Genomic DNA, 14966 nt, shown 5'->3' on the forward strand with positions numbered 1-14966 from the left:
ACACTTATGCAACGGATCAGTTTTTTTCGCCGCATTCATTGCATAGGTTTTTGAGCCGGATTGTGCCGCAGAGCAAAATCCGGATGTGTGAAAGCAGCCTTATTTAATCAGGCTACAGAAATCTCGGGTGGAGGAGCTCAGCCCTCAAGCGTCCTGCTCCATGGAGTTCCGGACACGCCACCCCCCATTCCTGCCATATTTGAGTAATGCCGAAGCAAAACTGCAATTGCATCTTCTTACGGCGTACCTGATCTACTTATATTGGAAGAAAGTTGCCCCACTTTCTAGAAAGGACTTACATGCCCACATTAAGGAAATCTGCCAGATAGAACTGCTAACAGCCACTCTGCACAACTCTGGATAGTTTCCTTCAAATCTGGCATGATTGGCATAACAATGTGGTAACATCTCGCCTGTAAAACTGTATTGGTTAATGGACCTTTCTTTGTCCTCTCCCTTAATGGACTGTGATGTCTCTCCCAGCAACTAGACCCTTTTGGCCCTTTTGCATAAAATTTTTGTTTTGACAACAATCTTGTATTAACGTGTTGTTACGCCGGACAGTGCAATGTTAGATTTCATTTAGTTACTTTTGTTTAGGTTTTTTTGTGGTTGTAGAAAAGGAAAAATCTCAATAAAATATAAAGTTTGAAAAAAAAAAATTGCTTTGGCCCCAAGGTTGTAATTTTCAAAAGGGGTAATAGGTGAAAACGAACTAAACAAGTTGCTGTGCAATTTCTCCTGAGTACATCAATTTCCCATATGTGGTTGATAACTACTTTTAAGGCACAGTACAAAGCTGCAAAGTGAAGTGGCATCATTTTGGATCTCAGGTATTGCTGGAATAGTTTGCGGGTGCCATTTCATAGTGCTTTTTCAGAGCCTTTGTGCGACCAGTAACATGAAAGCCCACTATATTTCCGTTTACAGACAATGGGCTATGGCGGAATCAGATGAAACCCCCAAGGGATCCATTCACTATAATGAGCTAACAGTTACTCTTGTCCCCGTCTGAACGGTGTTCAGCGTTGTCCTTTTCAGAAGTGCAGAAAACTGTGGCCGACCACGCTTTAATGCACCATTGACAAGCTTGACACCACCGCATAAGAGCACAGACTAATAATAGTACAGAGTCTTAAGCCCCCGTCACATTTAGCGACTTGCCAGCGATCCTGAAAATGATGCGACCTGATAAGGATCGCTGGTAAGTCGCTGGGAGGTCGCTGGTGAGATGTCGCACAGTCAGACCTTATCAACGATGCAGTAACAATACGGGTCGCAGTAGCGACCTGTATAACGATCTCTGCTGTCATTGGGACCCTGTCACACAGTGTCAAATATAGCAATGCGTCCTGCCCAGCAGGACATCGCCTTTGAAGAAAATGGTCCAGGACTTTCAGCAATGACCGGCGACCTCACAGCAGAGGCCAGGTCGTTGCTGGATGTCACACACAGTGACATCGCTAGCAAGATCGCTGTTAAGTCACAAAAAAAGTGACTCAGCAGCGATGTCGCTATCGATGTCGTTTAGTGAGACGTGGCCTTAAGCTGACTCCTCCACCTATATATGGGAATCTTCCGTCAAGGGTTCAGTCTGAATCGCATATTTCTGAGATTTACATGTAATCCCTAGTGTAAGCGCTCGGCGTAGAGCGCAGGATAAATGTGAGCTGAACCTTACTGCAATGTTTGGGTGGAAGAAGCAACAGGTCAAGAATTGCTTTTATTTATTTTTTACACTGTTCACCGTGTAGTAGAGATAATGCAGTTTTATTCTAGTTGGTGCAATTATACAGATTTCTATAGTTTTTATTCTTTTTTTTCTGTTTGGCTGCTATCACGCATTCAAAAAACATATTTTGTTTTTTGTGAGCAAGATGTGGTAAAATTAACAAGACTGCTTTATTCTTCACGTCCGTACGAGTACAACGATGCCACATTTGTCATTTTTTTTATGTTATAACGTTTTTAAACAATAAAAACAATTTTATAGATAAAATGCTTTTCAGGGCATTAAAAAAAATGTAAAACTATTGTTTTAAAAAATCAGATATTTAAGAACAAAAAAAATGAAAATATACCAATAAATGCAATCCAAATATTTATGCAAAAACTAAAATGTACAAAAAAAGCACACATTTGGTATCTCCAAATCCAGAACAACCGATCTATAAAATTGACACACAAGTTAACCCCTTGATTAATACGACTTGATTCATACGTCCTTTGCAAAGTTTAATCTGCCCAATTCCAGCCTTGATGAAGCATCTCCAGATCATCACCGATCCTCCACCAAATTTCACAGTGGGTGCAAGATACTGTGGCTTGTACACCTCTCCAGGTCTCAGTGTAACCATTAGGGTGCGTGCCCACAATCAGTATTTGCAGCGGTTTGGATGCAGCATACGAAAGCTGCGTCCAAAACGTTGCGGTGTACAGTACAAGCATAGTGGACGGAATCCCTAGAAATCCCGTGCCCACTATGCTTGTTTTTTCTGCAGCAAACACAGGACTGCAGAGCGGCTTTCCCGACCGCAGAATGACAGTTGTTTGCTGCGGAATTGCCTGCGTCCTCCGTAGGGAGAACACAAGCAGGAGACCACAGTGTACGGAACCTTGATCGTCGGTACGGACAGCTGCGGTCTCCTGCGGAGGAGACGCGCAACCCCTCAGTCAGGACTCATACCCTTAGACGACCAGGTGTTGGACAAAGCTGAAAGTTAGACTCATCAGAGATGATTACCTTACTCTAGGAATTGGGAAGATTAAATTTTGCGAACGACGTATGAATCAAGCCGCATACAAGGTTATCCTGGAAAAACAGTTGATTCCTTCTGCTTAGGCAATGTTCCATAACTCAGAGGACTTGATTTTCCAGCTGGACAATGCACCATGCCACACAGCTAGGTCCATTAACGTGTAGATGAAGGACCACCACATCAAAACCCTGTCATTGCCAGCCCAATCTCCAGACCTGAGCCCATTGAAAACCTCTGGAATGTAATCAAGAGGAAGATGGATAGTCACAAGCCATCAAACAAAGTAGAACGGCTTACATTTTTGCACCAGGAGTGGCATAAGGTCACCCAAAAGCAGTGTGAAAGACTGGTGGAAAGCATGCTAAGACGCATGAAAGCTGTGATTAAAAATCATGGTTATTCCACAAAATATTGATTTCTGAACACTTCCTGAGTTAAAACATTATTAGTATTGTTGTTTCTAAATGATTATAAATTTGTTTTCTGTTTTCTTTGCATTATTTGAGGTTTAAAGCGATGTATTTTTTTTTATTATTTTAACCATTTAATTTAAATTTAATTTAAATAAATGCAACATTTTTTGCTGGGAAATGCGGAGACATGTCATTAGTTTATAGACTAAACGAACAATTTACATTTTACTCAAAATAACCTCTAAAGAGAAAAGTCTGAAAAACTTAAAATTTTGCAGTGGTCTCTTAATTTTTGCCAGAGCTGTATATATAAATGTGGTGGTGTTGTAATTATACTTGCCCAAAGAATAGAGCTGTCTGATCACTTTTATGACATGGTGAATGGTGTAAAAAAAAAAAAAAATAATCCTGACTTGCTGTTTCTTCATGATTCTGCCTCACAAAAAGTGGAATAGGAAGCGATCAAAAAATATTATGTGGCCCAAAATGGTACTAATAAAAACTCCAACTCAACCTGCAAAAAAACAAGCCCTCTCACATGACTGGAGGCTGAAAAATAAAGATAGACTATAGCCTTCAAAATTTTGTAATCAAAAAACTTTTTTTTCTTGTATAAAAAAGCCTTTCTTTTTTTTTTTTTGTTTGAAAGTACCCAAACCTAAAAACAAATCTGTATACATTTGGTTGCAGTAAGGCTCACCTCACATTCATTCTGCACTGTACACTGAGCTCTTACACCGGGGATTACTTGTAAATCTCTGTAAAACGTGATTCAGATAAAATTCCGAACGGAAAATTCTCTGAGGCAGAGGGAGTCACTTTGGACTTGTGCCTGGCCTGTAGTACAACTGTGTCCAACCCTTTACGCATCTCTTTAGGCTTGCCTAAAAGTGCGGTCATCGATACTTTTGTGCACCTTTGAAGAGACTGACACCGCTGATCAGAGTCCAGAGTAACTCTTCTGCCTCATAATTATGAATGGATACGTCGGGGATTTTACCTGAATCACTTTCGGAGATGTAGGTGGAAACCCTGATGCACGTGCTCAGCATAAGGCACAGGGTAATTGTGAACTGATCCAAAATGTTCTGCACCCAAATTGCCAGCAATAGCATGCAACTCAACCCACAAAAACACAAGTCCCCGCTCAGGTCCATCATCTGTTAACAGAAATATACCAGACTTCCATGTGACTGGTAGCACAAACGCTCCCGAAACCCCCCAAAAAGAAATATAGCAAAATTGTACTCCCAAATTCAAATATTCTTTTCCCTTCTGAGCACCACAATGTTTCTTAAACGTAGGGTGTCACTTTTTTTATTTTTGTATTAATAATAGTGTAGAAAGCTGCTGAGTTCTGGGGTGTTAATCATATATAACAAGAGCTACTGGATCTTTAAAAGGGATTTATTACAAATAGGGAATTTACAATGACATACATAAGGGAAACCTAACTAAGGGAAAGGGTACAATGAAAGGGGAAAGGTGATAGGAGAGGGTGGTGGAAGATGGGAAGTGGACAAACTGACTAGCTTAGTAGGCTACCTTTATATCAGACATACAATCATACATGGCCCATACAGTGCCCATCCCTGTAACACCTCCACATATTAGTAGCATCCAATCAGGTCACAGTCTTTTGAGTTGTCCAGGAACGTGCATATGGCTGCCGATGTCAACGCTCTCCTGAAAGTGGCTCTCCGAGGTCATATTGCTAAAGGATTAAGACAAACTTGTGGATCCTGTGTATAGTGTCCTGGTATATAGCAAAGGTCTTTTATATCACAAAGCCTGAGGACAGGTTTAAGGCCTTTACACACTGAGACTTTCTAGCGATCCCAACCTGGCCGAGATCGCTACAAAGTCTCTGGTGAGCTGTCAAACAGGCAGACCTGGCCAACGACGCAACAGCGATCCGGACCTGCAGAACGACCTAGCTAGTCATTGGGGACGTTGTCAGACCTAAAACACACATCCGTGAAAACCGTGAAAACCACCGTGAAAACTGTCGGCAGACAGCAGACAGAGTAGCGCGATGAGAATGAACTCGGGTGAACTTCACCCGACTTCATTGTCATGCCGCGGCTCTGTCTGTGCCGTGTACTGATTAGCGGTCACCTGTGAAGGATTCACCGGTGACCGCTAATCCCCCGAGTGACTGAAGTGTCCCCCCTCTCTCCTACTCACCGATCCCCGATCACTGGCGCTGCACGGCGTTCACACTGCTCCGGCGGCTTTTTCTAATTTGAAAAAGCCGGCTGCTCATTAAACAATCTCGTATTCCCTGCTTTCCCCGCCCACCGGCGCCTATGATTGGTTGCAGTGAGACACGCCCCCACGCTGAGTGACAGGTGTCTCACTGCACCCAAACACAGCAGCCGGTGGGCGTGTCACTATGGAGTATAGAAATAAATAATTAAAAAAAACGGCGTGCGGTTCCCCCCAAATGTAATACCAGCCAGTTAAAGCCATACGGCTGAAGGCTAGTATTCTCAGGATGGGGAGCTCCACGTTATGGGGAGCCCCCCAGCCTAACAATATCAGTCAGCAGCCGCCCAGAATGGCCGCAGACATTAGATGCGACTGTTCTGGGACAGTACCCGGCTCTTCCCGATTTGCCCTGGTGCGTTGGCAAATCGGGGTAATAAGGAGTTATTGGCAGCCCATAGCTGCCAATAAGTCCTAGATTAATCATGTCAGGCGTCTATGAGACACCTTCCATGATTAATCTGTAAATTACAGTAAATAAACACACACAACTGAAAAATCCTTTATTAGAAATAAAAAACACAAACACATTCCCTGGTTCACCACTTTAATCAGCCCCAAAAAGCCCTCCATGTCCGGCGGAATCCAGGATGGTCCAGCGTCGCTTCCAGCTGTGCTGCATGGAGGTGGCCGGAGCAGCAGAAGAAACCGCCGCTCCTGTCACCTCCACGCAGCAAATGAAGAGAGCCGCGTGATCGGCTGAGCTGTCACTGAGGTTACCTGGATCTAGCGGTGGATGCAGCGGTGGCCGCGAGTAGCCTCAGTGACAGCTCAGCTGATCGTGATACTAACCTCAGTTGCTGCGTGGAGCTGACCGGAGTGGCGGTGAGTAGCGCGATCAGCTGAGCTGTCACTGAGGTTACCCACGGCCACCGCTGCATCCACCGCTGGATCCAGGTAACCTCAGTGACAGCTCAGCCGATCACGCGGCTCTCTTCATTTGCTGCGTGGAGGTGACAGGAGCGGCGGTTTCTTCTGCTGCTCCGGTCACCTCCATGCAGCACAGCTGGAAGCGACGCTGGACCATCCTGGATTCCGCCGGACATGGAGGGCTTTTTGGGGCTGATTAAAGTGGTGAACCAGGGAATGTGTTTGTGTTTTTTATTTCTAATAAAGGATTTTTCAGTTGTGTGTGTTTATTTACTGTCACTTACAGATTAATTATGGAAGGTATCTCGGGGAGACGCCTGACATGATTAATCTAGGACTTATTGGCAGCTATGGGCTGCCAATAACTCCTTATTACCCCGATTTGCCAACGCACCAGGGCAAATCGGGAAGAGCCGGGTACTGTCCCAGAACAGTCGCATCTAATGTCTGCGGCCATTCTGGGCGGCTGCTGACTGATATTGTTAGGCTGGGGGGCTCCCCATAACGTGGAGCTCCCCATCCTGAGAATACCAGCCTTCAGCCGTATGGCTTTATCTGGCTGGCATTAAAATTGGGGGAACCGCACGCCGTTTTTTATTTATTATTTATTTATTTATTTATTTATTTATTTATTTCTATACTCCATAGTGACACGCCCACCGGCTGCTGTGATTGGGTGCAGTGAGACACCTGTCACTCAGCGTGGGGGCGTGTCTCACTGCAACCAATCATAGGCGCCGGTGGGCGGGGAAAGCAGGGAATACGAGATTGTTTAATGAGCGGCCGGCTTTTTCAAATTAGAAAAAGCCGCCGGAGCAGTGTGAATGCCGTGCAGCGCCGGTGATCGGGGATCGGTGAGTATGAGAGATGGGGGGACACTTCAGTCACTCGGGGGATTAGCGGTCACCGGTGAATCCTTCACAGGTGACCGCTAATCAGTACACGTCACACAAACAGAGCCGCGGCATGACAATTATTATTATTTATTTATAGAGCACCATTAATTCCATGGTGCTGTACATGAGAAGGGGGTTACATACAATGAAGTCGGGTGAAGTTCATCCGAGTTCATTCTCATCCCGCTACTCTGTCTTCCGACATATAGTAAGGACATTTTGCATCACACACGGACATTTCTCGGAAGATCAAATAACACGCACGTGTGCCTTTTAAACATAAAAAAACGTATGTGCACGTTTGGTCGTATCTCCGGTATGTACGGAAACGGACCAAACACGCACGTTTTAAACGGATGTGAGTTGCAGGTAAAGCAGCTTTTTGAAAGGGAAGTTGCTAATGAAGTCGCTGTAAAGTCCCCTTTACACACTGAGACTTTGCTGCACAGCGGGAAACAAAGGACCAAGGAATGGTCCTGAACGATTTGTAGCGATAAGCAACTTCACAGCAGGGGCCAGGTCGCTGATGTGTTTCACACACTGCAATGTTGTTGGGGAGGTCGCTATAACGTCACAAAACAGGTGAAGTTACAGCGATGTCGTTTGCGATGTTGCAGTGTGTAAAGCCACCTTTACACTCCAGTCAGGTTGGAGACTTGATGTCCATCTCCAGAACAATGGCTTGTTTTCCACTTGAACAAGGGATTGTTTACCAATGTACATTTTAATAGGCTATAAACAGGACATTCAATTCATGAACACCACAGGAGTTGTGTATCTTCCAAGAGGCTAAAGCCACCCTGTTCAATTCACATGAAGATGCATCCTTTATCATGTTGATAGGACAAAGGTCAGCTCATCACAGAACACACAATGGCCTTCTTGCCTCACAGGTTATGAAACTCCTCACTGAATATGGCCGATTCCTTTGATGTAAAGTCCTGGTAATATTGGTAGCCCATAGATACAATATGGAGTCCAGTGATTCCTTATGATACATACATTGTCCATGTTGGCTTCCAACAGTAGTGATTATGAAATCACTTATTTTTAATACAAAATTAAACTCTGTTTAGTTTTTATTTAATTTTAGTTTTACTGAAGCACTGGGGCTGCCATCATGGATTTGGTGTTTGTAACGACAGTTACTCACATCCTTTATGGCAGCCCTCTGTGCATAGAAAACAGTGGTCGGAATCCGACCCCATTTAGTAACATTAGAGAAGGCATCTGCTGTGAAATGGATGCGCTCCCTGAGCTGTCTAGAGCACAGCAGAGGGAGGAGATCAGCGCCATCTTTCTGCAGCTCACAGCGGTCATGCTGTGTGCAGCACTTTTCCCCTTGTCACCCGTTCAACCTGTGTAAGTAGTGTACCGGCTCCCCTCCCCCCGCCACCGATGCTACCGTCTCCAATGACACCCCCACGCTCCCCCCCCCTCCCCCCGGCCTGTCACCTGTCTGCCTGTGTGAATAGTGTACCGGCAGCCCAAAATACCCCCCTCCGCCACCGATGCTACTGTCTCCAATAACACCCCCACGCTCTCCCTCCATAGCCTGTCACCTGTCGGCCTGTGAGAGTAGTGTACCGGCCCCCCGCTCTCCTTGCCGCAGTGTGCGTGCATGCAGAGCATTGTTTGTGCGTGCGTGTTGCAGAGCATTTTGTGTCTGTGTGGCAGAGCATTGTGTGTGTGTGCGTGGCAGAGCATTGTGTGTGTGCGCGTGGCAGAGCATTGTGTGCGCATGAGGCAGAGCATTGTGTGTACGTGTGGCGGAGCATTGTGTGTGTGTGCGTGTGGCGGAGCATTGTGTGTGCGTGCGTGTGGCGGAGCATTGTGTGTGCGTGCGTGTGGCGGAGCATTGTGCGTGCTTGTGGCGGAGCATTGTGTGTGCGTGTGGCGGAGCATTGTGTGTGTGTGCGTGTGGCGGAGCATTGTGTGTGTGTGTGCGTGTGGCGGAGCATTGTGTGTGTGTGGCGGAGCATTGTGTGTGTGTGGCGGAGCATTGTGTGTGTGTGGCAGAGCATTGTGTGTGTGTGGCAGAGCATTGTGTGTGTGTGGCAGAGCATTGTGTGTGTGTGCGTGTGGCAGAGCATTGTGTGTGTGTGTGTGTGGCAGAGCATTGTGTGTGTGTGCGTGTGGCAGAGCATTGTGTGTGTGTGCGTGTGGCATTGCATTGTGTGTGTGTGCGTGTGGCAGAGCATTGTGTGTGTGCGCGCGTGTGGCAGAGCATTGTGCGTGTGGCAGAGCATTGTGTTTGTGTGTGTGTGCACATGTGGCAGAGCATTGCGGGTGGTCGTGCATGCAGAGCATTGCGTGCATACAGAGCATTGCACCCTCATACTGCTCGGTCACACATAGTGTATATACTCAGTGTACACACGATATATAGTATATACACACATTATATAGTATATGCATACACTATATAATATATACACACAGTACACAGACAGACAGAGAGGGGGACACTGACAGACAGAGAGGGGGACACTGACAGACAGAGAGGGGGACACTGACAGACAGAGAGGGGGACACTGACAGACAGAGAGGGGGACACTGACAGACAGAGAGGGGGACACTGACAGACAGAGAGGGGGACACTGACAGACAGAGAGGGGGGACACTGACAGACAGAGAGGGGGGACACTGACAGACAGAGAGAGGGGGACTCTGACAGACAGAGAGGGGGACTCTGACAGACAGAGAGGGGGACTCTGACAGACAGAGAGGGGGACACTGACAGACAGAGAGAGGGGGACTCTGACAGACAGAGAGGGGGACTCTGACAGACAGAGAGGGGGACTCTGACAGACAGAGAGGGGGACTCTGACAGACAGAGAGGGGGACTCTGACAGACAGAGAGGGGGACTCTGACAGACAGAGAGGGGGACTCTGACAGACAGAGAGGGGGACTCTGACAGACAGAGAGGGGGACTCTGACAGACAGAGAGGGGGACTCTGACTGACAGAGAGGGGGACTCTGACTGACAGAGAGGGGGACTCTGACTGACAGAGAGGGGGACTCTGACAGACAGAGAGGGGGACTCTGACAGACAGAGAGGGGGACTCTGACAGACAGAGAGGGGGACTCTGACAGACAGAGAGGGGGACTCTGACAGACAGAGAGGGGGACTCTGACTGACAGAGAGGGGGACTCTGACTGACAGAGAGGGGGACTCTGACTGACAGAGAGGGGGACTCTGACTGACAGAGAGGGGGACTCTGACTGACAGAGAGGGGGACACTGACACTGGGAGACAGACTGGGAAAGAGACAGACAAAGAGACTGGGAGACAGACTGGGAAAGAGACAGACAAAGAGACTGGGAGACAGACTGGGAAAGAGACAGACAAAGAGACTGGGAGACAGACTGGGAAAGAGACAGACAAAGAGACTGGGAGACAGACTGGGAAAGAGATAGATTGGGAAAGAAACAGGGAGCTAGAGACAGACAAAAAAGAGAGACAGGCAGACCTGGAAAGAGACAGACCTGGAAAGAGACAGACGGAGCACATTACTTGGCCAATTTAGTTAAATCTGTGTGGAATATCTGTGGTGTTGAAATATATGTTGTGAAATGCTTTTATTAGCTTAGTTTTTGCCTTTTTAATAATTGCATTTCTATCTATTTGAGTAGAAGTGAGAAGTAGGAAAGTCTTTTCAGGGCACTACTCTATTGCGTGGATGTCCACCGGCTGAATAGCCACTAATCACATTAAGCGCTTTACCGCTGTATCTAGTGACTGTTAAACAGCAGGACCATGGCTAAAGATCCTAGCAACAGCTCTGCGGTGCTCATTCAAAAAGGTAAAGAAGAATCCAATATATGCGAAGGTAAGCACAAAGAATAAGCACTCACCAGTGATTGCTGTGCAGTGATCAGGACGTTTTATTCAATCATGGAGGATACATGCTGTGGCCAGCAGGGAGGGGGTAAGACAGGACAGCACGTTAGACGACGGATGTTTCGCACTCTAGTAGTGCTTCAACGGATCTAACAATCTGTGACATCACATCCTGGTTATTTAAATCAGGAGGCGCAGTATATCATTAAATACAATGCAATGAGCCTGATAGGGTTTAATGATAAAAATGATTTGATTGTCTTTTTGGGTTAATTTGGTGTTTATTGTTCGTTTGTTTGCTCTCCACTGCATACTCTTTGGTGTACATTATCCTTTGATATTGTTTTTAACTTGTTTTTAATTCACTGTTAATGATAGCGTGAACCGCTGATTTAAATAACCGGGATGTGATGTCACAGATTGTTAGACCCGTCGAAGCACTACTACAGAGTGTGAAACGGCCGTCGTGTAACGTGCTGTCCTGTCTTACCCCCTCCCCGCTGGCCACAGCATGTATCCTCCATGATTGAATAAAACGTCCTGATCACTGCACAGCAATCACTGGTGAGGGCTTATTCTTTGTTCTTACCTTCACATTTCTATCTATTTGTTTCGTGTTTTTTGTGTGCAGAATAAATTTTTGTTAATACATTCTATTTTGTTAACAACAGTTATTAACCCGGGCGAAGCCGGGTAGCACAGCTAGTTCCTAATAAATCTGAAATCCAGTGTGGCTCTCCTTCTCTTCTGAGCTTTACACTCTGCCTCAAAAGTCGTTCTTGACCACATATGGGTATTCGTGAACTGAACTCAGGAGAAATTGTGTAACAAAGTGGATTGTCCATTTTTTCCCTACCATTATTAGGCCTTGTGCCCACAAGGCATTTTTATAGCGTTTTTTATAGCATTTTTCATTATTTTTTTTATCAATAAAAGCAAGAAAAAAAGCATCCCAGCAAAGTCTGAGAATCGGGACTTGCTGTGCCCACATTGCTTCTTTTTCAGTTGCTTTTTTAATTGCTGAAAAAAGATGCAACATGTCAATTATTTTAGTGTTTTTTTCCTGCTTTTTTCCCCAATTGACTTCAATGGAGTAGGGGAAAATAGCAGGAAAAAACGCATGTGTAATGCCCACATTGCTTTATATTTTATGCGTTTGGGCCTTTTTAGGGAGAAAAAGCTATGGCTATTTAGATTCTGTCATAGGTGAAAGCCACATAGCCATCATCTGCAGCTATTTCCTTATCTCCCATTGTTCACCGCTACACCTTTGCAGGGACTCCCGCTGACGTCACAAGGTAAAGAGTTAATCCCAGCGGAGGATCTCCAGGAAACACAATGATTACCATCATTACCCAGCGAGCCACCCGATACCAGGGCCACTGGTAGAGTTGGATACAGTGCCAGAAGATGGCTCTTCCTATGAATGCGCCATTTTCTGGGGCGGCTGCGGACTGCAATTTGCAGCGGGGGGGGGGGGCCCAGAAAGCTTGGGCCACCCTGTGCTGCGGATTCCAGTCCCCAGCTGCCTAGTTGTATCTGGCTGGACACATAAATTGGGCGAAGCCCACGTCCTTTTTTTTTTAAATTATTTTAAGAAATTCATGAAAAAATTTAAAAAAAAAAAAAAAAAAAAAGGGCTTTCCTATATTTTTGATTCCCAGCTGGGTACAAATAGGCAGCTGGGGGTTGGGCACAGCCCGTACCTGCCTGCTGTACCTGGCTGGCATACAAAAATATGGCGAAGTCCATGTCGATTTTTTTTTATTTATTTTTTTTAAATTCATTAAAAAAAAAAACCCCAACCACATAACCCAAAAGGGTTAGGGGTAAAGAAAAAAAAATGCATAGGCTCCCGCTGCATTTTCTATTGCTAGCAAAAGGTAACCCAAACAGCTACTGGCTGCTAACCCCTACTGCTTGATGTTACCTTCACTGGCAATGAAAAATGCAGGGAAGCCCTTTTTTCTTTGCGTGCGGTAGTGTCAGGATCCGGTGAGTTGCAGTTTTTTACCTTTTATCAAAAATGCAACTTGTTCCTATTTTCACCTCCGTCCAAAAACTGCAACTCACTGGATCCTGTACATTGCGGCAGTAGCTGCAATGTATTTCAAAGGGCGCCGGATCCGGTTTTAACAGTTGCGGTTGTATGCTGCAGGAAGGATCCTGTTTGCTGTACAGAACATGGCCTGAATATCTCACTCTCTCACTCACACTCACTCTCACTCCCACACTCACACACACACTCACTCACTTTATTTAGTGTAAATAAAAAATTTGGAAAACATCATTTTTGTGGCAATAACGGAATTCTTTATTTTCACTGCTCACCATTATACAATTTTGTAAAGCACCTTGGGGGTTCAAGGTGCTCATCACACATCTAGATAAATTCATTGAGGGGTGTAGTTTCCAAAATGGAGTCACTTGTGGCAGGTTTCCACTATGTTGACACATCAGGGGCTCAGTAAATGCGACATGGCAGATGTTATCTATTCCTACCACTTTATCACGCCTAAAGGCAAATGATGCTTCTTCCCTTCTGAGCTCTGCCGTGCACCCAAACAGTAGTTCTCCACCACATATGGGGTATTTGTGTATTCAGGAGAAATTGGACAATAAATTTTGTGCATTTTCTCTTGTTACCCTTTTAATTTTCATTTCTTTTTCCTTTCCACATTGCATTTGTTTCTATGAAGTATCTGAAGGGATAATAATCTTCTTGGATGTAGTTTTGCAGTTTGAGGGGTGCAGTTTTTAGAATGGTGCAAAAATTCAACTTGTAAACATACCCATAGATTCATACTGGCGAATAGATATTCAACACTGCCTGTTGTCACAAAGGATATAATTTAAAGAATTGGTTCCAGAGATATGGGCTAATTTCTATGGCATTTACCAGGTGGCATGGTTCATTGGGTGATATTGCAGAGCAGCTGAACACTGGGAGCTGCAGTGCCATGCGAAAATGAACTTTATTCCTTCCAGCTTTCACAGTCTTTCAGTCATAAGGGTGGTGCCAAAGATGCTTCAGTCACCGCTCCGCATATTGTGAGCGGCGGCTGTAACCACAGCTTCCGCACTGACTAACAGCTGGCTGTAATGCTGAGGCAGTGGTCAGTCAGTGCTGGTGGCGTGGTTCCAGCTGCCACTCCAATGTGCAGAGCGGTGACTGAAGCAGCTCTGGCACCACCCCTATGACTGAAAGCCTCAGTTTGCTGGGAGGAATAAAGTTAATTTCCTTCTGGCAGTGGGGCTCTGAGTGCGGGCACCAAGCAGCTTCAGAACCCTCTCAACCTGTAGTTTAACACCAGATCTGCAATTACTGACGTTAGTAGCATTTTTTTTTTATTTTTTTTACATGACCGCTTCCCTTTTAGGACTAAGTATTATAGTCCCAATAAATAGGTAATTCAGGAGGATCTGCCTGACATGTCTGTTTCACTAAAAACTTGTATCCCTTGTAATGTAATCTGGAGTCTCCTTTTTTTTTTAAACTCTAGGTTGTGCCTTTTGTTACACTTTCTAAAATTGTAAGTAAGTTGACAATGGGGTGTTAACAGTTAATGCTTTGTCCATACAGTTTCAGCACTGATTGGTGGGGTCAAGCCTTCATTTATTCTCATATTTCTAAAAGGAGCATTTTGTTCTCAGAGCTTTATTATGGAAAATGAAAGTGCTTCCTAGAACAGACTTGAATATCCTCACATTTCAGTTTCTCACACCTATCTTGCCTAATAAGTTCAATCGTTTTTATTATGACATCCATTGTATGCTGAAACTTGTAAGCATGGAAGCTGAAAATTTGCCTTTGGAGAGCAAAAATGCTATTCAAAAAGAGAAAAACGCAACCATTAAAACAGTAAAGTGATAAATAATACAGATGAAGCGAGACCTTGCATATGAAAGTCAGAA

At 45.1% G+C, this 14966-nt stretch overlaps 1 protein-coding gene across 2 annotated transcripts in view; it reads left to right on the forward strand.

Moving 5' to 3' along the window:
• Window positions 1-14966, forward strand: part of NUP133 (nucleoporin 133) — a 584654-nt gene that overhangs the window by 76193 nt on the left and 493495 nt on the right. The window lies entirely within an intron of this gene.

This window comes from Anomaloglossus baeobatrachus, chromosome 3 (genome assembly GCF_048569485.1).
Source record: "Anomaloglossus baeobatrachus isolate aAnoBae1 chromosome 3, aAnoBae1.hap1, whole genome shotgun sequence".
Classification (NCBI taxonomy): domain Eukaryota; kingdom Metazoa; phylum Chordata; class Amphibia; order Anura; family Aromobatidae; genus Anomaloglossus; species Anomaloglossus baeobatrachus.